At 39.0% G+C, this 24,210-nt stretch overlaps 1 non-coding gene across 1 annotated transcript; it reads left to right on the top strand.

Annotated features, from left to right (window-relative positions):
* Positions 1-10,599: 10,599 nt before the first annotated feature.
* Positions 10,600-10,707, top strand: LOC148553517 (small nucleolar RNA R71). The gene has a single exon (XR_015893595.1). It is a non-coding gene; the product is annotated as a small nucleolar RNA R71 (small nucleolar RNA).
* The last annotated feature ends 13,503 nt before the right edge of the window (positions 10,708-24,210 follow it).

Below are 24,210 nucleotides of genomic sequence, written 5' to 3'. Positions count from 1 at the left end.
CTCGGAATACCACAGACAAGGTTTAGACCTTCCAGATTCTCTTGAATGCCGCCATCATTCTAGCTTACGCCACGAAGATTCTGGTTAGGAGATCTAAGAGATATTCATTCTAGCTTAATTCATGTAGAACGGAAGTGTTTGTCAGGCACGCGTTCATAAGGGAGAAGGATGATGAGCGTCACACATAATCATCACCTTCATCACGTTCTTGGGTGCGAATGGATATCTTAGAAGCGAAATAAGAAGAATTGAATAGAAAACAGTAGTACTTTGCATTAATCTTTGAGGAACAGCAGAGCTCCACACCTTAATCTATGGAGTGTAGAAACTCTACCGTTAAAAATACATAAGTGAAGGTCCAGGCATGGCCGAGATGGCCAGCCCCCTAAAACGTGATCAAAGGATCATAAGGTAATCCAAAGATGCCTAATACAATAGTAATAGGTCCTATTTATAATAAACTAGCTACTAGGGTTTACATGAGTAAGTAATTGATGCATAAATCCACTTCCGGGGCCCACTTGGTGTGTGTTTGGGCTGAGCTTAAGTGTAGCACGTGCAGAGGCCATTTGTGGAGTTGAACGCCAGTTTTTGTGCCAGTTTGGGCGTTCAACTCTGGTTTTGGATCCTTTTCTGGCACTGGACGCGAGATTTGGGCTGAGAGCTGGCGTTGAACGCCAGTTTACGTCGTCTATTCTTGGCCAAAGTATAAACTATTATATATTTCTGGAAAGCCCTGGATGTCTACTTTCCAACGCAATTGGAAGCGCGCCATTTTGAGTTCTGTAGCTCCAGAAAATCCACTTTGAGTGCAGGGAGGTCAGAATCCAACAGCATCAGCAGTCCTTCTTCAACCTCTGAATCTGATTTTTGCTCAAGTCCCTCAATTTCAGCCAGAAAATATCTAAAATCACAGAAAAACACACAAACTCATAGTAAAGTCCAGAAATGTGAATTTAACATAAAATCTATTAAAAACATCCCTAAAAGTAACTAGATTCTACTAAAAATATATTAAAAACAATGCCAAAAAGCGTATAAATTATCCGCTCATCAGTATCTTGGTCACAATCCTCTTCTTGGTGCTTTTGTCAATTGCCTTCACTTCTTGGATGTCAAGACATGGTTGCTGCGTGATTATTGGAGTGATTTCTTCATTAAGAGCCTCTTGTTTTGGTGGTTCCAGGAGCCCTTCCTTCATGTGATTTTCTGCTTCACTTGAGTGTGAATTCTTTGGAATGACTTCCTCACTTTCATGCTCCTCCACTCCTTTCTTTGCACCCAATATTTGACTTAATAGTTCTTTTATGGAGGAGGTTTGTTGTTCTTCCCAAGATTTCTTCATCTCTTCTTCATATTTTTCGATCACAGATTCAAGGGAAGTTTGTGAGGGTTGTGAATGTTCCTTTGTTACCTCAAGTGCAGTTTCATTTTCAACCACCTCATTCTTCATTGAAAGTTCACTTGATGCAGTGGCCTCCTTATCTTGCTCTTCCACTTTCTCCTTCATATCCATCAATTGGCCTTCATTTTTCTTGCTCAGTGGTTATAAGCTCCTCCTTATTTTCTCTAAATCTCCATTCATATTTTTTAAGAGAGCTTCTTGCCTTTTCCAGGATTGTTCTTGTCTTTCAAAAATTCCTCTGGACTTTTGAAGGAGATCCTCTGAATCACAATTTGAAGAATTGTTGAACTCATCACAGTATGGATTGCTAAGGTTTCTTTGATTTTGACTTTCCCAGTCACAATATGAGTAGTTGTTAGACTCATCAAAATCTGGATCATATTGTGTCTCTGGAAAGTGTCCCATCTGATTTCCTTGATCATCTTGTGTCTCTGAAGCAATTCTCCATGGATTGGAGTGCTCAGAATCTGTTAATTCTTGGTGATATCCCCAGCCACCATTAGAGGTTGGTGATGGTGGGTGATATCCTGAAAAATTTTGTTTAACTGCAAGATGAGTTGAACTCCATTTGTATTTTGCAAAACACAACACCATTGAAAATTGAAATTCATGTCACAGAGACAGAATTTCTCAGTGAGGTAAAAACACAAACACCTTGGTTTCAGTTTAAAACAAAGAACAAAAACAAAAAAAATGCTTGATCTAAACTTCTCACCCACTTAATCATTGTTGATCTAAATCAATCCCCGGCAACGGCGCCAAAAACTTGATGGTGTTTTTGCGGAAAACGAATTTTCCAAACACACGAAACTAACCGGCAAGTGCACCGGGTCGCATCAAGTAGTAAAACTCACGGGAGTGAGGTCGATCCCACAGGGATTGATGGATCAAGCAACTTTAGTGGGTGATTAGTTTAGTCAAGCTAACATTTGAGTGATAATTGATGCAGCAGAAAGTAAATGACAAGGAAAATTAAAGTGCAGAAAGTAAATTGGACAGTAACTTAAAGAACAAGAAAGTAAAATAGCTGAAACTTAAATTGCAAGAAATGTAAATTGCATTAAATGTAAAGGGGAGTGGGTGCTGGAAATTAAAGAGAGCAATAGATCAAAGCTTAGAGAAAATTAAACTTGCAGGAAAAGTAAATCAGATCATGAACAGAAATGTAAAATGCAGAGCACTTGCAGAAGAATTAAATTGCTTGAAAGTAAATTGAATTCAATGAGAACAAAAAGAAATGAGAACCAAAGATCAAAATCAAGCTCAATGTAAATTAAATTGTAAACTTGCAGCAAAGGAACTTATAGTAGAGGAGAAATTAAAATTTCAGAAGAAGAACAAGAGAAATCTTAGACCGAGAGGGAAACAGAATTCCTTCTCCCCTCAATCCAAGATTCAAATTCAAAGAAAGAAAAACTAGAAGAGGGAAAGCTCTCCAATTCTAATGCTCCCTAGTGAAGCCAGCCTCTATTCTCTCTATTCGGGCCCCTTTTTCTAAAATGAAAATGATGCCCTTTTATAGGCTTTTACAAACATGACAAATGAAAATAAAATTGAAAAGAAAATTACAAAGAAAATGAAATTCCTAACCAAATTGTTTCTTGTGCCTTTGAGTGATGTCAATTGGGCTTTTGGCCTTGATGGAATTGGGTTGAAAATAGCCTCTGTTGATTGCTCTTGACCTTGGGAAATATTTAAGCTTTGAACCGGACCATGAACCAAAAAAAGTTTGAGTCAAAATTTGAGGCAAACTTTCACTCAAGCTTTTTGTAGCAGCTTGCTCTTTTTGCTGTCATCCACGTTTGGCTTAAAGTTTGAGGTCAAACTTTAGCTCAAACGTGGATCCTCCCTTGCATGTCTTGTGGCGCTACTTTGTCCTCTTGTCAACATTGCCAATTTTATGCCAACTATAGACTATTATATATGGTTGGAAAGCTCTGAATGTCAGCTTTCTAACCCACTTGGAATCCACCTCAATTGGACATCTACAACTCAAGTTATGCTCCTTTGAAGAGGACAAGGTCGCTGGCTTTGGTGTGCAGCGTTTGAGGCGACGTTTGCCTCAAACGTGGTCGAAAACGCCAGCTTTTGGAGACTCAAACACATTGTTCACACCATACTATTATGCATTGTTGGAAAGCCCTGAATGTCTACTTTCCAATGTCATTAGAAGCGCATCATTTGGAGTTCCACAGCTCGAGTTATACTCCGTCGAAGGTGCAGAGGTCAGTTGGCCTCACTGCAAGTTGCCACCATGTTCGTTTATGCACATTTCGGGGCAGTTTTCTACCTCAATTTTAGTGTCCACCATGCAGTGCCATGTATGCTTGGAAAGCTCTCGATTCCTACTTTCCATTGCTTTTTGAATCACCTCATTTGGAGCTCTGTAGCTCAAGTTATTCATGTTGGAAGTATACCCCTTCAGGCTGTTGTGGCGTGTGGCGCCAACGTTTGCCAAAAAGCTTGAGGCAAACGTTGGCGCAAGCTTTTTCCTCCAGGGTGTGCAAGTGTGGCACCAAAATTTGCCAAAAAGCTTGAGGCAAACGTTGGCGCAAGCTTTTCTCCTCCAGGGCATTTTCAATTCTTCCAAAAGTTTGAGCTAAAGTTTGAGGCAAACTTTGGCTCAAGCTTTTTTCCTCTAAGGTGTTTTCAACTCTTCCAAAAGTTTGAGCTAAAGTTTGAGGCAAACTTTGGCTCAAACTTTTTGTTCTCTCTTGCTCCTAGCCATTCCTTCTTCCTTCAACCTTCTTCAAAACTCTTTTCACCTATCATCAATCAACCAAACACATCAAAGCTATGCTCAAAATCATGAGTTTGTTATTCTTTCATAATATATGACAATTATAGCATAAAATCTCATGAAATTGCATTAATTCATCCATGGTTGATTGAATTAAAGGAAACATGGAAATCTACCCAATTGGCTTGCTTATGGCTCAAGAAAGTGCATAAAACCTATTGAAAACAAAGGAAAAAGCATATAAAAACATGACCTGGTGACATGTCATCAAGGATGTTTCATGGCTTCCTCTAAATTGAACTTGATAGTCTTGTCTCCAACTCCAAAGGAATATATACCAGTAAAAGCATCTAGCTTGAATTTGGAGGTTTTGAGGAAAGGTCTACCAAGTAGAACGGAAGATGAGCTTCTACCTTCTGTTGGGGGTATCTCAAGGATGTAAAAGTCCACCGGAAAAATCAAATCCTTAATTGCCACAAGTACATCTTCAGCTATTCCCATTACTGTGATCACACTTTTATCGGCTAAGGCAAATCTCGCCGCCAACTTCTTCAAAGGAGCTAAATTCAACCGCACATAGATGGAAAACGGCATGATGCTAACACAAGCTCCCAGATCACACATACAATCATGAAAAGTGTATCCACCAATACAACAAGACACTAAGCACGGTTCAGGATCACCACATTTTCTTGGAATAGGTTCCATCAAAGAAGAGATCGAACTACCCAAGGATAGTGTCTCCAATTCCCCTATTCTACTCTTGTGTGTACACAAGTCTTTCAAAAATTTCGCATACTTAGGGATTTGTTGAATAGCGTCAAGGAGTGGTATGGTTACCTCGACCTTTTTGAACACTTGGAGCATGTCTAAATCAAATTCCGGTGTCTTCTTTGCTTTCTTCACCATGGAAGGAAATGGAATAGGAATTAATTCATCGATTACGGCTTTCCTCTTGGGTTCCTTGAGGTTTACTCCTTCTTCCTCATGCCTTTTGTCTACCACCTCTTCTTTATGTGGAGCTCCAACAACTACCTCTTCCTCATGCATCTCTCCCATGATTCTTGGGGGTATTTCCTCCAATGTAGTCCCCGACCGTAGAGTGATGGCATTGAGACCGCCTCTTGGGTTTGGTTGGGGTTGGGATGGAAGGTTGGATGAACTTGAGGGTTGGGTGGTGTTGTTATTGGGAGTTGGTGGTTGGTTTGACATGTTCATCTTTGAGAGTATGTTGGTGAGGTTAGCCAACTGAGTGTTCAAGACCTCAAATTGAGCCTTGTTGATCTCATCTCGTTTTTCCATAGGGGCTCTAAGCTCATCAACTTGATTGTTGGAAGATGTAGGAGTTTGGTTTTGTTGTCTATGGTGTGATGTTTGGTACTTGGTGTAATTGTTTTGGTTTTGGTTGGCTTGGTAATTGGTGTTATTGTGGTGATATTGGGATGAAGATGGGTTGTTATTGTGGTAAGAAGAAGGGTTGTTCCATCTTTGGTTCTGATTGTTTCCTTGTGAATTATCTCTCCACCCTTGTTGTTGATTGCTACCTTGATGGTAGTTGCTCTGGCCTTGGGAAGGATATGGTGGACGGTTATTGTAATTCACATTGGCTACCACAAGGGCATGTTCCTCTTGAATTTGATGGCATTGGTCGGTGTAATGTGTGGTGCTAGAGCACAAACCACAAATCCTAGGAGGGCCTTCAAGTTGAGCAACCGGAGGAGGGGCTTGGATGGCTTTGATGGAGTAATACTCCCTTTGATCTCTTTGAATTTGTGTAAGAATGGTGGCCATATCCCCAAGTGCCTTGGTTAGACTTGCTTCGGAAGGGGACGGTTCTACCACACCCTTAAGGAGGTTATTCCTTGCTCTTGTGTGTTGCATAGATTCGGCGACATCCTTTATCAAATCCCAAGCTTCTCCTTCCGTCTTGTTTTTCGAAAGGGACCCGCCACTAGAGGCGATAAGCAATCTTCTATCTTCCGCACAAAGACCTCCGGTAAAGTAGCTAATGAGCAAGCGAGTGGTCATTCCGTGATGTGGACATGACTCCAATAACCTCTTGAACCGAGACCAATACTCATACATGCTCTCTTGGTCTCTTTGCATTATGCCCGAAATCTCTTTCTGGATGTATTCGGTCTTCTCCGTTGGGAAGAACTTGTCAAGAAACTCTCTTCTCAGGAAATCCCAATTAGTCACAATATCATCCGGTAGCGAATAAAACCATGTTTTTACTTGTGCTTCAAGAGAAAAAGGAAAGGCAAAAACCATGATGGCTACCTCATCGGCTCCATGCCTTCGAGCCGTGGAACAAACGACATGAAAATCCTTCAAATGTCGGATGGGGTCTTGACCCGGCAACCCATGATATTTAGGAAGTAGATTTATCAAGCTACTCTTCAACTCAAAGTTTGGATCAAGGATAGGATATCTTGCTTGTAACGGTTGAAGTATGATATCCGGAGCTCCTTGCTCATGCAAAGTGATCCAGCGTGGCTCCGCCATGTGTGGCTCACCTGTAGGATGCAAAGATGTATTAGCAGTGTCAACAGAAGAATAGGAAGTAACAGACTCCAAGTCACCCTCGGCGGTGACTAGTAATTCGGTGTTTTCCTCAAGAGAGGCCGAAGTACTAGGCGTGTAGTCCAATCGCCTTCTAGCTTGCCTAGTGTGTAACAAAGTTCTTTCAATCTCGGGATCAAAATTGGCTAAGCTAGAATTCGGTTGAGACCGAGTCATCAAACTTGAAAGTCATAGTACAAATGCAAAAGAAATTTAAACTCTAGCTAAGTATTGAAAGAGCAAATTATCTACAATATTCACATATTCACATAACCAACATCGAGGCATACATTGCAACCATTCCCCGGCAACGGCGCCATAAATTTGACACACACTAACTCTTGCGACCAAGGGATGTTGTATTGGTAAGATTTTTCTCTTTAATATCACCTCGTTGTGAGTATAGCCTACCAACAACAAGCCTTGGGGTCAAATTTAGAAGAGGGATTTGGTTGTCATAATTTCAATCCCAATAGAAATAATCGAAGTATTCAAACCTCGGGTCGTCTCACGAAGAATGGGCAAACATGTGCTTCGACATTGGTTAGAAATCCGGGGTTGAGAGTTATGAACATAAAAGTAAATGGAAAACTTAACAAACAAGTAATCTTAAATGGCAACAAATGAATTCAACTACACAAGCAAAAACCAAGCAATTCCAATGAGCAAGCAATATTCTACTCAATTCTACCTTAAGCTAAACGAATAACTACTACTAAGATACGTGAAATTGGAAATCGGGTTTCAAATATGAATGCTAAAAATAACTCTTGGATAGGCATGGGAATTGGGGTCACAATCATTGTCCAACACTTCATCTTGACAATTATGAGGAACCAAGCTTATTAAGTCTACTCCCAAGTCTTAAGTACGTGATATCTACCCCTAAATTTGAAGTACGTCAAATGGCCCTGGCCACATCAACCCATAAGTCCCAACCTACCTACTAATTAGATTAGTAGTGGGTTGGCATCAATGAGTATCAAATTGACCACCTAGGGCTCTCAAATCATCAAATCCATTAGACCTAATGACTCAAGTTTACCCAATTCCCTTGACCTAGGCCAAGAGTGTGAAAAACTACTCCATAATCAAAGTAAACAATTCATCAAACACTTGGTAAGTGCTTATGAAAGACATGTTCAAAATAGTAATTAAATTGAATTCTACAAATACCCACTAACAATGATCAACATACAATTAAACAATCAACAAGATTAAACATAGAAATCATCAATGTAACATCAACAAAACAAGATTCACAATATTCATGAATTGGGTAGAATAACAATTAACAAGAATCATAAAACTATCACTAGATGTAAGAGAGATTATAGCAAGGAAACTAAATTGAACAATTAAAACTGTAATCAACAAAATCCAATTCACAAATCAATAAGGAAAAATCAAAATGGAAACTAGATCTAGAGAGGAACAATGGTTTCTCTCTCTAGAATCATCCAAGAAACAAGAAAAACTCTCAAAATATGTCTCCTTTTCCAAATTGACTCTCCTCTCCCTTTCCCTCAGCATTCTTGGGTCTTTTCCATGTAGAAAAAGCTTGAAATTGGGCCTTCTTGGCCTCAGAAATCGCCAGGCACGATTTTTCTTAATGAGGTCACGTGCAGCTTCCCACGCATCCGCGCCATGCGTGCGCGCGCGCCGATGCTTTTGTGATCCACGCGTGCGCGCCAGTTGCGCGTGTGCGTCGATGGAAATCTCCCAATCTGCGCGGATGCGTCCATCCTTGCGCGCCGCTTCTATCCAGTCCCACCCACGCGAGCGCGTGGAATGCGCGGACGCGCCGATGCTGCTGCTTCCAATACTTCAATTCTTCATGTTCCTCCCCTTTTGTACATGCTTTCTCCCTCTCTTCTGAGTCAATCCTAACCTATAACACCTGAAATTACTCAACAAAGATATCACGGCATCGAATGACAATAGAAGAGGGTTAAAATATGGTAAATTCAAGGTAAACAAGCATGTTTCTCATCATAGAGCAATATTGGGAAGTGAACACAAAACCATGCATTTCTTGTGAATAAGTGTGAGAATTATTGATAAAATCTCCCAAAATGAGCACAAGATAAACCACGAAATCGGGGTTTATCATCCAGCAGCCCATCCTTTCAGTGATGACACTCCTTCAAACCTAGATTGAGTGAGCATCGAGGACGATGCTTTATTTTAAGTGTGGGGAGGTCGCCATCTCTGGCGTATTTTTGGAGAACCACTACAGACTCTTTTATTTTATTTTTGGATATGGGAGTTCAACACCAAACTTAGAGTTTGGTTGTGGCCTCCCAACACCAAACTTAGAGTTTGACTGTGGGGGCTCTGGTTGACTCTGCTTGGAGAGAAGCTTTTTCTGCTTCCTCTCCATGGTTGCAGAGGGAGATCCTTGAGTTTTAAACACAAGGGAGTTCTCATTCCATTGAAGGAATATTTCACCTCTGTCAACATCAATCACAGCTCTTGCTGTGGCCAGGAAAGGTCTTCCTAGGATGATAGATTCATCCTCTTCCTTTCCAGTATCCAGGACTATGAAATCAGCAGGGATGTAAAGGCCTTCAACCTTTACTAACACGTCCTCTACTTGTCCATAAGCCTGTTTTCTTGAGCTGTCTGCCATCTCTAATGAGATTTTAGCAGCTTGCACCCCATAGATTCTCAGTTTCTCTATTACAGATAGGGGCATGAGGTTTATTCCTGAACCAAGGTCACACAGAGCCTTAAAGATCATGGTGCCTATGGTACAGGGTATTATGAACTTTCCAGGATCCTGTCTCTTCTGAGGCAATGTCAGTTGATCCAGATCACTTAGTTCATTGATGAACAAGGGAGGTTCAACTTCCCAAGTATCAATGCCAAATAATTTGGCATTTAACTTCATGATTGCACCAAGAAACTTGGCAGTTTGCTCTTCAGTAACATCCTCATTCTCTTCAGAAGAGGAATACTCATCAGAGCTCATGAAGGGTATAAGGAGGTTCAATGGGATCTCTATGGTCTCTAGATGGGCCCCAGAGTCCTTTGGTTCCTCAGAGGGAAGCTCCTTATTGACCACTGGACGTCCCAGGAGGTCTTCCTCCTTGGAATTCACGTCCTCTCCTCTCCTCATAGGTTCGGCCACGGCGCTTATGTCAATGGCCTTGCACTCTCCTTTTGGATTCTCTTCTGTATTGCTTGGGAGAGTACTAGGAGGGATTTCAGTGATCCTTTTACTCAGCTGGCCCACTTGTGCTTCCAGATTTCTAATGGAAGACCTTGTTTCATTCATGAAACTTACAGTGGCTTTAGATAGATCAGAGACTAGATTTGCTAAATTAGAAGCATTTTGGTCAGAGTTCTCTGTCTGTTGCTGAGTTGATGATGGAAAAGGCTTGCTGTTGTTAAACCTGTTTCTTCCACCATTGTTAAAGCCTTGTTGAGGCTTTTGATCCTTCCATGAGAAATTTGGATGATTTCTCCATGATGAGTTATAGGTGTTTCCATAAGGTTCACCTAAGTAGTTCACCTCTGCTATTGCAGGGTTCTCAGGATCATAAGCTTCTTCTTCAGGAGAAGCCTCTTGAGTACTGTTGGATGCAGCTTGCATTCCATTCAGACTCTGAGAAATCATATTGACTTGCTGAGTCAATATTTTATTCTGAGCCAATATGGCATTCAGAGTATCAACTTCAAGAACTCCCTTCTTCATAGGCGTCCCATTACTCACAGGATTCCTTTCAGAAGTGTACATGAACTGGTTATTAGCAACCATGTCAATGAGTTCTTGAGCTTCTGCAGGCATTTTCTTTAGGTGAATGGATCCACCTGCAGAAGTGTCCAGTGACATCTTTGATAGCTCAGATAAACCATCATAGAATATATCCAGGATGGTCCATTCTGAAAGCATGTCAGAAGGACACTTTTTGGTCAACTGTTTGTATCTTTCCCAAGCTTCATAGAGGGATTCACCTTCTTTCTGCCTGAAGGTTTGAACATCAGCTCTAAGCTTGCTCAGCTATTGAGGAGGAAAGTACTTGGCTAAGAAAGTCGTGACCAGCTTATCCCAAGAGTTCAGGCTGTCTTTGGGTTGAGAATCCAACCATAATCTAGCTCTGTCTCTTACAGCAAAAGGGAAAAGCATGAGCCTGTAGACTTCAGGATTTACTCCATTAGTCTTAACAGTATCACATATCTGCAAGAATTCAGTTAAGAACTGAAAGAGATCTTCAGATGGAAGTCCATGAAACTTGCAGTTTTGCTGCATCAGAGAAACTAATTGAGGTTTCAGCTCAAAGTTGTTTGCTCCAATGGCAGGAATGGAGATGCTTCTTCCATGTAAATTGGAATTAGGTGCAGTGAAGTCACCAAGCATCTTCCTTATATTATTATTATTTTCGGCTGCCATCTCCTTTTCGTGTTCGAAAATTTCTGAAAGGTTATCTCTGGATTGTTGTATTTTAGCTTCTCTTAATTTTTTTCTTCAGAGTCCTTTCAGGTTCTGGATCTGCTTTAACAAGAATGTTTTTGTCCTTGCTCCTGCTCATATGACAAAGAAGATGGCACAGAAAAAATAGTAATAATAATATGGATCCTTTACACCACGGTATAGGGATCCTTGTGTTAGTAGAAGAAAAGAAGGGAAGAAAATCTGAACTCAAAGAGAGAGGGGGTTCGGATTTTTGGAGAGTTGATGGAAAGATGTTAGTATATCAATAAACAAATAGAAGAAGATGAGAGGGGGAAGTGAATTTTCAAAAACAATTTTTGAAAAAGAGTTAGTGATTTTTGAAAATAGTTTTTGAAAAAGGTTAGTATTTTTTTCGAAAAAAATTTTTTTTTTTATAAATAAAAAATAAAAATAATTAGTTAATAAAAAAGAAATTTTTGAAAAAGAGGGAAGATATTTTCGAAAATTAGAGAGAGAGAGTTAGTTAGGTAGTTTTGAAAAAGTTAATAAACAAACAAAAAGTTAGTTAGTTAGTTGAAACAAATTTGAAAAGATAAGAAGTTGGGAAGTTAGAGAAGATATTTTGAAATCAAATTTTGAAAAAGATAAGATAAGAAGATATTTTTTTTTTGAAAAGATATGATAGAAATTAGTTTTTGAAAAAGATTTGATTTTTAAAATCACAATTAATGACTTGATTCATAAGAAATCACAAGATATGATTCTAGAACTTAAAGTTTGAATCTTTCTTAACAAGCAAGTAACAAACTTCAAATTTTTGAATCAAAACTTTAATTGATTATGTTATTTTCGAAAATTATGATATAAAATAAGAAAAAGGTTTTTGAAAATTATTTTTTTGGAATTTTCGAAAATAATCATGAATTTTGAAAAAGATTTTGAAAAAGATAAGATTTTCAAATTGAAAATTTGATTTGACTCATAAGAAACAACTTGATTTTAAAAATTTTTGAAAAAGTCAACTCAAATTTTCGAATTTGATGAGAGAAAAAGGGGAAGATATTTTTTTGATTTTTTTTGAATTTTTATGAAAACGTGAAAATTATGCAATGCATGAAATTTTTAGATCAAAACATGTGATGCATGCAAGAATGCTATGAATGTCAAGATGAACACCAAGAACACTTTGAATGTCAAGATGAACATCATAGACACAATTTTGAAAAATTTTTAATGCAAAGAAAACATGCAAGACACCAAACTTAGAATTCTTTAATGCTTACGCACTAAGAATTCAATAATGCATATGATAAACATGAAAAGACACAAAACAAAAAATCATCAAGATCAAACAAGAAGACTTACCAAGAACAACTTGAAGATCATGAAGAACACTATGAATGCATGATATTTTCGAAAAAATGCAAGATGCATATGCAATTGACACCAAACTTATAACATGACTCAAGACTCAAACAAGAAACACAAAAATATTTTTGATTTTTATGATTTTATAATTTTTTTGTATTTTTATTTATTATTTTTTTTTTCGAAAATTATTGTGAAAAATAAAAATAAGGATTTCAAAATTTTTAATATGAATTCCAGGAATCTTGCCATGTTAGTCTTAAAGCTCCAATCAAAGGGTCAGGCATGGCTTAATAGCCAGCCAAGCTTTAATAAAAATATGAGTGTAATTCAGACATGACAAGCCTGACATACCCTATCCAGAAGGATTGGGCATGACTCCACTGAAGTGATTAGCCAATCCCAAAGCAGTTTGGGTATGGCTTTACAGCCAGATAGGCTTCAACATGCTTCATGAAACACTAGAATTCATTCTTAAAAATTTTGAAGCCATAGAATAATTTATATTTGAAAACATTATTTTTAGTAAAATTTTTTTTTTTCGAAAACAAGTGAGGAATTTTTGAAAGGTTTTTGAAAAATTTTTTTGAAAAGAAAACAAAAAGAAAATTACCTAATCTGAGCAACAAGATGAACCGTTAGTTGTCCAAACTCGAACAATCCCCGGCAACGGCGCCAAAAACTTGGTGCACGAAATTGTGATCTCCAGACTCGAACAAATCCTGGTAATGGCTCCAAAGCTTGGTGCTCTGATCTTAATTCATGATTGTCACAACTTCGATACAACTAACCAGCAAGTGCACTGGGTCGTCCAAGTAATACCTTACGTGAGTAAGGGTCGAATCCCACGGAGATTGTTGGTATGAAGCAAGCTATGGTCACCTTGTAAATCTCAGTCAGGCAGATATAAAGTGATAATGGTGTTTTCGAATATTATATAATAAAATAGGGATAGAGATACTTATGTAATTCATCGGTAGGAATTTCAGATAAGCGAATGGAGATGCTTTTCGTTCCTCTGAACCTCTGCTTTCCTGCTATCTTCATCCAATCAGTCTTACTCCTTTCCATGGCTGGCTTTATGTGATACATCACCACTGTCAATGGCTACTTTCGGTCATCTCTCGGGAAAATGATCCAATGCCCTGTCACGGCACGGCTAATCGTCTGGAGGCATCACCCTTGTCAATGGCTTCATCTTATCCTCTCAGTGAATAATATGCTCACGCACCCTGTCACGGCACGGCTATTCATCTGTCGGTTCTCGATCATACTGAAATAGGATTTACTATCCTTTTGCGTCTGTCACTAACGCCCTGCAATCGCGAGTTAGGAGCTCGTCACAGTCATTCAATCATTGAATCCTACTCGGAATACCACAGACAAGGTTTAGACCTTCCAGATTCTCTTGAATGCCGCCATCATTCTAGCTTACGCCACGAAGATTCTGGTTAGGAGATCTAAGAGATATTCATTCTAGCTTAATTCATGTAGAACGGAAGTGTTTGTCAGGCACGCGTTCATAAGGGAGAAGGATGATGAGCGTCACACATAATCATCACCTTCATCACGTTCTTGGGTGCGAATGGATATCTTAGAAGCGAAATAAGAAGAATTGAATAGAAAACAGTAGTACTTTGCATTAATCTTTGAGGAACAGCAGAGCTCCACACCTTAATCTATGGAGTGTAGAAACTCTACCGTTAAAAATACATAAGTGAAGGTCCAGGCATGGCCGAGATGGCCAGCCCCCTAAAACGTGATCAAAGGATCATAAGGTAATCCAAAGATGCCTAATACAATAGTAATAGGTCCTATTTATAATAAACTAGCTACTAGGGTTTACATGAGTAAGTAATTGATGCATAAATCCACTTCCGGGGCCCACTTGGTGTGTGTTTGGGCTGAGCTTAAGTGTAGCACGTGCAGAGGCCATTTGTGGAGTTGAACGCCAGTTTTTGTGCCAGTTTGGGCGTTCAACTCTGGTTTTGGATCCTTTTCTGGCACTGGACGCGAGATTTGGGCTGAGAGCTGGCGTTGAACGCCAGTTTACGTCGTCTATTCTTGGCCAAAGTATAAACTATTATATATTTCTGGAAAGCCCTGGATGTCTACTTTCCAACGCAATTGGAAGCGCGCCATTTTGAGTTCTGTAGCTCCAGAAAATCCACTTTGAGTGCAGGGAGGTCAGAATCCAACAGCATCAGCAGTCCTTCTTCAACCTCTGAATCTGATTTTTGCTCAAGTCCCTCAATTTCAGCCAGAAAATATCTAAAATCACAGAAAAACACACAAACTCATAGTAAAGTCCAGAAATGTGAATTTAACATAAAATCTATTAAAAACATCCCTAAAAGTAACTAGATTCTACTAAAAATATATTAAAAACAATGCCAAAAAGCGTATAAATTATCCGCTCATCAGTATCTTGGTCACAATCCTCTTCTTGGTGCTTTTGTCAATTGCCTTCACTTCTTGGATGTCAAGACATGGTTGCTGCGTGATTATTGGAGTGATTTCTTCATTAAGAGCCTCTTGTTTTGGTGGTTCCAGGAGCCCTTCCTTCATGTGATTTTCTGCTTCACTTGAGTGTGAATTCTTTGGAATGACTTCCTCACTTTCATGCTCCTCCACTCCTTTCTTTGCACCCAATATTTGACTTAATAGTTCTTTTATGGAGGAGGTTTGTTGTTCTTCCCAAGATTTCTTCATCTCTTCTTCATATTTTTCGATCACAGATTCAAGGGAAGTTTGTGAGGGTTGTGAATGTTCCTTTGTTACCTCAAGTGCAGTTTCATTTTCAACCACCTCATTCTTCATTGAAAGTTCACTTGATGCAGTGGCCTCCTTATCTTGCTCTTCCACTTTCTCCTTCATATCCATCAATTGGCCTTCATTTTTCTTGCTCAGTGGTTATAAGCTCCTCCTTATTTTCTCTAAATCTCCATTCATATTTTTTAAGAGAGCTTCTTGCCTTTTCCAGGATTGTTCTTGTCTTTCAAAAATTCCTCTGGACTTTTGAAGGAGATCCTCTGAATCACAATTTGAAGAATTGTTGAACTCATCACAGTATGGATTGCTAAGGTTTCTTTGATTTTGACTTTCCCAGTCACAATATGAGTAGTTGTTAGACTCATCAAAATCTGGATCATATTGTGTCTCTGGAAAGTGTCCCATCTGATTTCCTTGATCATCTTGTGTCTCTGAAGCAATTCTCCATGGATTGGAGTGCTCAGAATCTGTTAATTCTTGGTGATATCCCCAGCCACCATTAGAGGTTGGTGATGGTGGGTGATATCCTGAAAAATTTTGTTTAACTGCAAGATGAGTTGAACTCCATTTGTATTTTGCAAAACACAACACCATTGAAAATTGAAATTCATGTCACAGAGACAGAATTTCTCAGTGAGGTAAAAACACAAACACCTTGGTTTCAGTTTAAAACAAAGAACAAAAACAAAAAAAATGCTTGATCTAAACTTCTCACCCACTTAATCATTGTTGATCTAAATCAATCCCCGGCAACGGCGCCAAAAACTTGATGGTGTTTTTGCGGAAAACGAATTTTCCAAACACACGAAACTAACCGGCAAGTGCACCGGGTCGCATCAAGTAGTAAAACTCACGGGAGTGAGGTCGATCCCACAGGGATTGATGGATCAAGCAACTTTAGTGGGTGATTAGTTTAGTCAAGCTAACATTTGAGTGATAATTGATGCAGCAGAAAGTAAATGACAAGGAAAATTAAAGTGCAGAAAGTAAATTGGACAGTAACTTAAAGAACAAGAAAGTAAAATAGCTGAAACTTAAATTGCAAGAAATGTAAATTGCATTAAATGTAAAGGGGAGTGGGTGCTGGAAATTAAAGAGAGCAATAGATCAAAGCTTAGAGAAAATTAAACTTGCAGGAAAAGTAAATCAGATCATGAACAGAAATGTAAAATGCAGAGCACTTGCAGAAGAATTAAATTGCTTGAAAGTAAATTGAATTCAATGAGAACAAAAAGAAATGAGAACCAAAGATCAAAATCAAGCTCAATGTAAATTAAATTGTAAACTTGCAGCAAAGGAACTTATAGTAGAGGAGAAATTAAAATTTCAGAAGAAGAACAAGAGAAATCTTAGACCGAGAGGGAAACAGAATTCCTTCTCCCCTCAATCCAAGATTCAAATTCAAAGAAAGAAAAACTAGAAGAGGGAAAGCTCTCCAATTCTAATGCTCCCTAGTGAAGCCAGCCTCTATTCTCTCTATTCGGGCCCCTTTTTCTAAAATGAAAATGATGCCCTTTTATAGGCTTTTACAAACATGACAAATGAAAATAAAATTGAAAAGAAAATTACAAAGAAAATGAAATTCCTAACCAAATTGTTTCTTGTGCCTTTGAGTGATGTCAATTGGGCTTTTGGCCTTGATGGAATTGGGTTGAAAATAGCCTCTGTTGATTGCTCTTGACCTTGGGAAATATTTAAGCTTTGAACCGGACCATGAACCAAAAAAAGTTTGAGTCAAAATTTGAGGCAAACTTTCACTCAAGCTTTTTGTAGCAGCTTGCTCTTTTTGCTGTCATCCACGTTTGGCTTAAAGTTTGAGGTCAAACTTTAGCTCAAACGTGGATCCTCCCTTGCATGTCTTGTGGCGCTACTTTGTCCTCTTGTCAACATTGCCAATTTTATGCCAACTATAGACTATTATATATGGTTGGAAAGCTCTGAATGTCAGCTTTCTAACCCACTTGGAATCCACCTCAATTGGACATCTACAACTCAAGTTATGCTCCTTTGAAGAGGACAAGGTCGCTGGCTTTGGTGTGCAGCGTTTGAGGCGACGTTTGCCTCAAACGTGGTCGAAAACGCCAGCTTTTGGAGACTCAAACACATTGTTCACACCATACTATTATGCATTGTTGGAAAGCCCTGAATGTCTACTTTCCAATGTCATTAGAAGCGCATCATTTGGAGTTCCACAGCTCGAGTTATACTCCGTCGAAGGTGCAGAGGTCAGTTGGCCTCACTGCAAGTTGCCACCATGTTCGTTTATGCACATTTCGGGGCAGTTTTCTACCTCAATTTTAGTGTCCACCATGCAGTGCCATATATGCTTGGAAAGCTCTCGATTCCTACTTTCCATTGCTTTTTGAATCACCTCATTTGGAGCTCTGTAGCTCAAGTTATTCATGTTGGAAGTATACCCCTTCAGGCTGTTGTGGCGTGTGGCGCCAACGTTTGCCAAAAAGCTTGAGGCAAACGTTGGCGCAAGCTTTTTCCTCCAGGGTGTGCAAGTGTGGCACCAAAATTTGCCAAAAAGCTTGAGGCAAACGTTGGCGCAAGCTTTTCTCCTCCAGGGCATTTTCAATTCTTCCAAAAGTTTGAGCTAAAGTTTGAGGCAAACTTTGGCTCAAGCTTTTTTCCTCTAAGGTGTTTTCAACTCTTCCAAAAGTTTGAGCTAAAGTTTGAGGCAAACTTTGGCTCAAACTTTTTGTTCTCTCTTGCTCCTAGCCATTCCTTCTTCCTTCAACCTTCTTCAAAACTCTTTTCACCTATCATCAATCAACCAAACACATCAAAGCTATGCTCAAAATCATGAGTTTGTTATTCTTTCATAATATATGACAATTATAGCATAAAATCTCATGAAATTGCATTAATTCATCCATGGTTGATTGAATTAAAGGAAACATGGAAATCTACCCAATTGGCTTGCTTATGGCTCAAGAAAGTGCATAAAACCTATTGAAAACAAAGGAAAAAGCATATAAAAACATGACCTGGTGACATGTCATCAAGGATGTTTCATGGCTTCCTCTAAATTGAACTTGATAGTCTTGTCTCCAACTCCAAAGGAATATATACCAGTAAAAGCATCTAGCTTGAATTTGGAGGTTTTGAGGAAAGGTCTACCAAGTAGAACGGAAGATGAGCTTCTACCTTCTGTTGGGGGTATCTCAAGGATGTAAAAGTCCACCGGAAAAATCAAATCCTTAATTGCCACAAGTACATCTTCAGCTATTCCCATTACTGTGATCACACTTTTATCGGCTAAGGCAAATCTCGCCGCCAACTTCTTCAAAGGAGCTAAATTCAACCGCACATAGATGGAAAACGGCATGATGCTAACACAAGCTCCCAGATCACACATACAATCATGAAAAGTGTATCCACCAATACAACAAGACACTAAGCACGGTTCAGGATCACCACATTTTCTTGGAATAGGTTCCATCAAAGAAGAGATCGAACTACCCAAGGATAGTGTCTCCAATTCCCCTATTCTACTCTTGTGTGTACACAAGTCTTTCAAAAATTTCGCATACTTAGGGATTTGTTGAATAGCGTCAAGGAGTGGTATGGTTACCTCGACCTTTTTGAACACTTGGAGCATGTCTAAATCAAATTCCGGTGTCTTCTTTGCTTTCTTCACCATGGAAGGAAATGGAATAGGAATTAATTCATCGATTACGGCTTTCCTCTTGGGTTCCTTGAGGTTTACTCCTTCTTCCTCATGCCTTTTGTCTACCACCTCTTCTTTATGTGGAGCTCCAACAACTACCTCTTCCTCATGCATCTCTCCCATGATTCTTGGGGGTATTTCCTCCAATGTAGTCCCCGACCGTAGAGTGATGGCATTGAGACCGCCTCTTGGGTTTGGTTGGGGTTGGGATGGAAGGTTGGATGAACTTGAGGGTTGGGTGGTGTTGTTATTGGGAGTTGGTGGTTGGTTTGACATGTTCATCTTTGAGAGTATGTTGGTGAGGTTAGCCAACTGAGTGTTCAAGACCTCAAATTGAGCCTTGTTGATCTCATCTCGTTTTTCCATAGGGGCTCTAAGCTCATCAACTTGATTGTTGGAAGATGTAGGAGTTTGGTTTTGTTGTCTATGGTGTGATGTTTGGTACTTGGTGTAATTGTTTTGGTTTTGGTTGGCTTGGTAATTGGTGTTATTGTGGTGATATTGGGATGAAGATGGGTTGTTATTGTGGTAAGAAGAAGGGTTGTTCCATCTTTGGTTCTGATTGTTTCCTTGTGAATTATCTCTCCACCCTTGTTGTTGATTGCTACCTTGATGGTAGTTGCTCTGGCCTTGGGAAGGATATGGTGGACGGTTATTGTAATTCACATTGGCTACCACAAGGCCATGTTCCTCTTGAATTTGATGGCATTGGTCGGTGTAATGTGTGGTGCTAGAGCACAAACCACAAATCCTAGGAGGGCCTTCAAGTTGAGCAACCGGAGGAGGGGCTTGGATGGCTTTGATGGAGTAATACTCCCTTTGATCTCTTTGAATTTGTGTAAGAATGGTGGCCATATCCCCAAGTGCCTTGGTTAGACTTGCTTCGGAAGGGGACGGTTCTACCACACCCTTAAGGAGGTTATTCCTTGCTCTTGTGTGTTGCATAGATTCGGCGACATCCTTTATCAAATCCCCAGCTTCTCCTTCCGTCTTGTTTTTCGAAAGGGACCCGCCACTAGAGGCGATAAGCAATCTTCTATCTTCCGCACAAAGACCTCCGGTAAAGTAGCTAATGAGCAAGCGAGTGGTCATTCCGTGATGTGGACATGACTCCAATAACCTCTTGAACCGAGACCAATACTCATACATGCTCTCTTGGTCTCTTTGCATTATGCCCGAAATCTCTTTCCGGATGTATTCGGTCTTCTCCGTTGGGAAGAACTTGTCAAGAAACTCTCTTCTCAGGAAATCCCAATTAGTCACAATATCATCCGGTAGCGAATAAAACCATGTTTTTACTTGTGCTTCAAGAGAAAAAGGAAAGGCAAAAACCATGATGGCTACCTCATCGGCTCCATGCCTTCGAGCCGTGGAACAAACGACATGAAAATCCTTCAAATGTCGGATGGGGTCTTGACCCGGAAACCCATGATATTTAGGAAGTAGATTTATCAAGCTACTCTTCAACTCAAAGTTTGGATCAAGGATAGGATATCTTGCTTGTAACGGTTGAAGTATGATATCCGGAGCTCCTTGCTCATGCAAAGTGATCCAGCGTGGCTCCGCCATGTGTGGCTCACCTGTAGGATGCAAAGATGTATTAGCAGTGTCAACAGAAGAATAGGAAGTAACAGACTCCAAGTCACCCTCGGCGGTGACTAGTAATTCGGTGTTTTCCTCAAGAGAGGCCGAAGTACTAGGCGTGTAGTCCAACCGCCTTCTAGCTTGCCTAGTGTGTAACAAAGTTCTTTCAATCTCGGGATCAAAATTGGCTAAGCTAGAATTCGGTTGAGACCGAGTCATCAAACTTGAAAGTCATAGTACAAATGCAAAAGAAATTTAAACTCTAGCTAAGTATTGAAAGAGCAAATTATCTACAATATTCACATATTCACATAACCAACATCGAGGCATACATTGCAACCATTCCCCGGCAACGGCGCCATAAATTTGACACACACTAACTCTTGCGACCAAGGGATGTTGTATTGGTAAGATTTTTCTCTTTAATATCACCTCGTTGTGAGTATAGCCTACCAACAACAAGCCTTGGGGTCAAATTTAGAAGAGGGATTTGGTTGTCATAATTTCAATCCCAATAGAAATAATCGAAGTATTCAAACCTCGGGTCGTCTCACGAAGAATGGGCAAACATGTGCTTCGACATTGGTTAGAAATCCGGGGTTGAGAGTTATGAACATAAAAGTAAATGGAAAACTTAACAAACAAGTAATCTTAAATGGCAACAAATGAATTCAACTACACAAGCAAAAACCAAGCAATTCCAATGAGCAAGCAATATTCTACTCAATTCTACCTTAAGCTAAACGAATAACTACTACTAAGATACGTGAAATTGGAAATCGGGTTTCAAATATGAATGCTAAAAATAACTCTTGGCTAGGCATGGGAATTGGGGTCACAATCATTGTCCAACACTTCATCTTGACAATTATGAGGAACCAAGCTTATTAAGTCTACTCCCAAGTCTTAAGTACGTGATATCTACCCCTAAATTTGAAGTACGTCAAATGGCCCTGGCCACATCAACCCATAAGTCCCAACCTACCTACTAATTAGATTAGTAGTGGGTTGGCATCAATGAGTATCAAATTGACCACCTAGGGCTCTCAAATCATCAAATCCATTAGACCTAATGACTCAAGTTTACCCAATTCCCTTGACCTAGGCCAAGAGTGTGAAAAACTACTCCATAATCAAAGTAAACAATTCATCAAACACTTGGTAAGTGCTTATGAAAGACATGTTCAAAATAGTAATTAAATTGAATTCTACAAATACCCACTAACAATGATCAACATACAATTAAACAATCAACAAGATTAAACATAGAAATCATCAATGTAACATCAACAAAACAAGATTCACAATATTCATGAATTGGGTAGAATAACAATTAACAAGAATCATAAAACTATCACTAGATGTAAGAGAGATTATAGCAAGGAAACTAAATTGAACAATTAAAACTGTAATCAACAAAATCCAATTCACAAATCAATAAGGAAAAATCAAAATGGAAACTAGATCTAGAGAGGAACAATGGTTTCTCTCTCTAGAATCATCCAAGAAACAAGAAAAACTCTCAAAATATGTCTCCTTTTCCAAATTGACTCTCCTCTCCCTTTCCCTCAGCATTCTTGGGTCTTTTCCATGTAGAAAAAGCTTGAAATTGGGCCTTCTTGGCCTCAGAAATCGCCAGGCACGATTTTTCTTAATGAGGTCACGTGCAGCTTCCCACGCATCCGCGCCATGCGTGCGCGCGCGCCGATGCTTTTGTGATCCACGCGTGCGCGCCAGTTGCGCGTGTGCGTCGATGGAAATCTCCCAATCTGCGCGGATGCGTCCATCCTTGCGCGCCGCTTCTATCCAGTCCCACCCACGCGAGCGCGTGGAATGCGCGGACGCGCCGATGCTGCTGCTTCCAATACTTCAATTCTTCATGTTCCTCCCCTTTTGTACATGCTTTCTCCCTCTCTTCTGAGTCAATCCTAACCTATAACACCTGAAATTACTCAACAAAGATATCACGGCATCGAATGACAATAGAAGAGGGTTAAAATATGGTAAATTCAAGGTAAACAAGCATGTTTCTCATCATAGAGCAATATTGGGAAGTGAACACAAAACCATGCATTTCTTGTGAATAAGTGTGAGAATTATTGATAAAATCTCCCAAAATGAGCACAAGATAAACCACGAAATCGGGGTTTATCATCCAGCAGCCCATCCTTTCAGTGATGACACTCCTTCAAACCTAGATTGAGTGAGCATCGAGGACGATGCTTTATTTTAAGTGTGGGGAGGTCGCCATCTCTGGCGTATTTTTGGAGAACCACTACAGACTCTTTTATTTTATTTTGGTTATTTTTCTGTATTTTTATCTTTATTTTTATTTTTATCTTTCAGTACTTATACATTATTCTTTCATGTGTTTTTACTCTATTTTCTTCATTTTGCACTATAGTTCATATTTTAGCCAGTTAGTGTAATTGCAATTCTAAACTTATTAGTTATAGAATATGTGGATTAATTAGTATAGTTTACCCTTTTAGCATATAATAGTTTGGTTTAAATTGAAAATAAAAAGGAAGTAAACTAGAGACTTTAACATAATAAAAAACAATCCATACCTTGTATATAGAACATAACATGTTAGTTAGTTAACAACATTTCATCAAGGAGGAACACTAAAACTTTAAAGCCACCCAAAACAAATAAAAATTTTTATTTTTACATTGAGAATAATGGGAACTCTTAAATTCTACTAACATGACATGTATAACTGATATATGAATTTTGAGCTAGAGAACACACAGCCTGTGAGTTTTGAGCTTAAATTCTACTTACATTCAAACCATAATTTTTATTTCTGTGTGTTTTGTCCTTCTTTTTTATTCTGATATTCTTTACTTTGTTTTAATTTATATGTCCATTTATAGAGTATAGATACATACTAAGAGATGATTGAGGCCATCATTAGAATTTTCCTCACTTATCCCAAATTAGCCTACCTTTACATCACCCTTGTTAGCCCCTTTGAGCTTTTTAATCCCCTCTTGTTCTATAAACCACATTACTAGCCTTAAGCAGAAAAACAAAATAAAAATTCCAAGTTGAATCCTTGGTTAGCTTAAGACAGAAATTGTGTATTGTTTAAGTGTGGGAAACTTTATGGGAACATGGATGATAGAAATAAGTAGGAAAGTTAAAAAAGAATAAAGATATCTCAAAATAAAAATTTTGGGAAGCATGCTCATGTGAAATCAATTAAATTACCATGTGCATTAAAAAAAATTATCTTTATTTAAATAAAAGGGATACCAAAATTCCCCAATTGCAAAAAAAAATAAAAATAAAAAGAATCAATGCACATGGGATAAAAAGTTAATGCATGAGCTTGCAATACAAAAGTGAGAAAATCTGGGCAAATAGGATAAGAAACTTTGAATTACAAAATATGTATGTTAGGTGAGATCTTAGACTAGTCAAGGGTTCATTTATTAGCTCACTTAGTCTTATACATATACCCTTACCTTTACCTTGGCCCCATTATAACCTTGAAAAAGACCTCATGATTTTGTATGTCTGTATTCTATAATTGTTGATTGGTTAGATGAAGAACAAAGTTATAGAAAGTAAGGATAAAAAGAAGAATAGAGTGATTAACCCAATAAACACTGAGTGACTAGAGAGTAAACACAGAATCCAGTGAGGGTTCAATAGCTCATCACCATATATCTCTGCTTAAATTGTTAATTGTCTTG

The sequence above is a fragment of the Arachis ipaensis genome, chromosome B7 (assembly GCF_059453495.1).
Source record: "Arachis ipaensis isolate K30076 ecotype BB chromosome B7, ASM5945349v1, whole genome shotgun sequence".
NCBI classification, from domain to species: Eukaryota; Viridiplantae; Streptophyta; class Magnoliopsida; order Fabales; family Fabaceae; genus Arachis; species Arachis ipaensis.
This window is presented reverse-complemented; position numbering and strand designations above follow the sequence as displayed.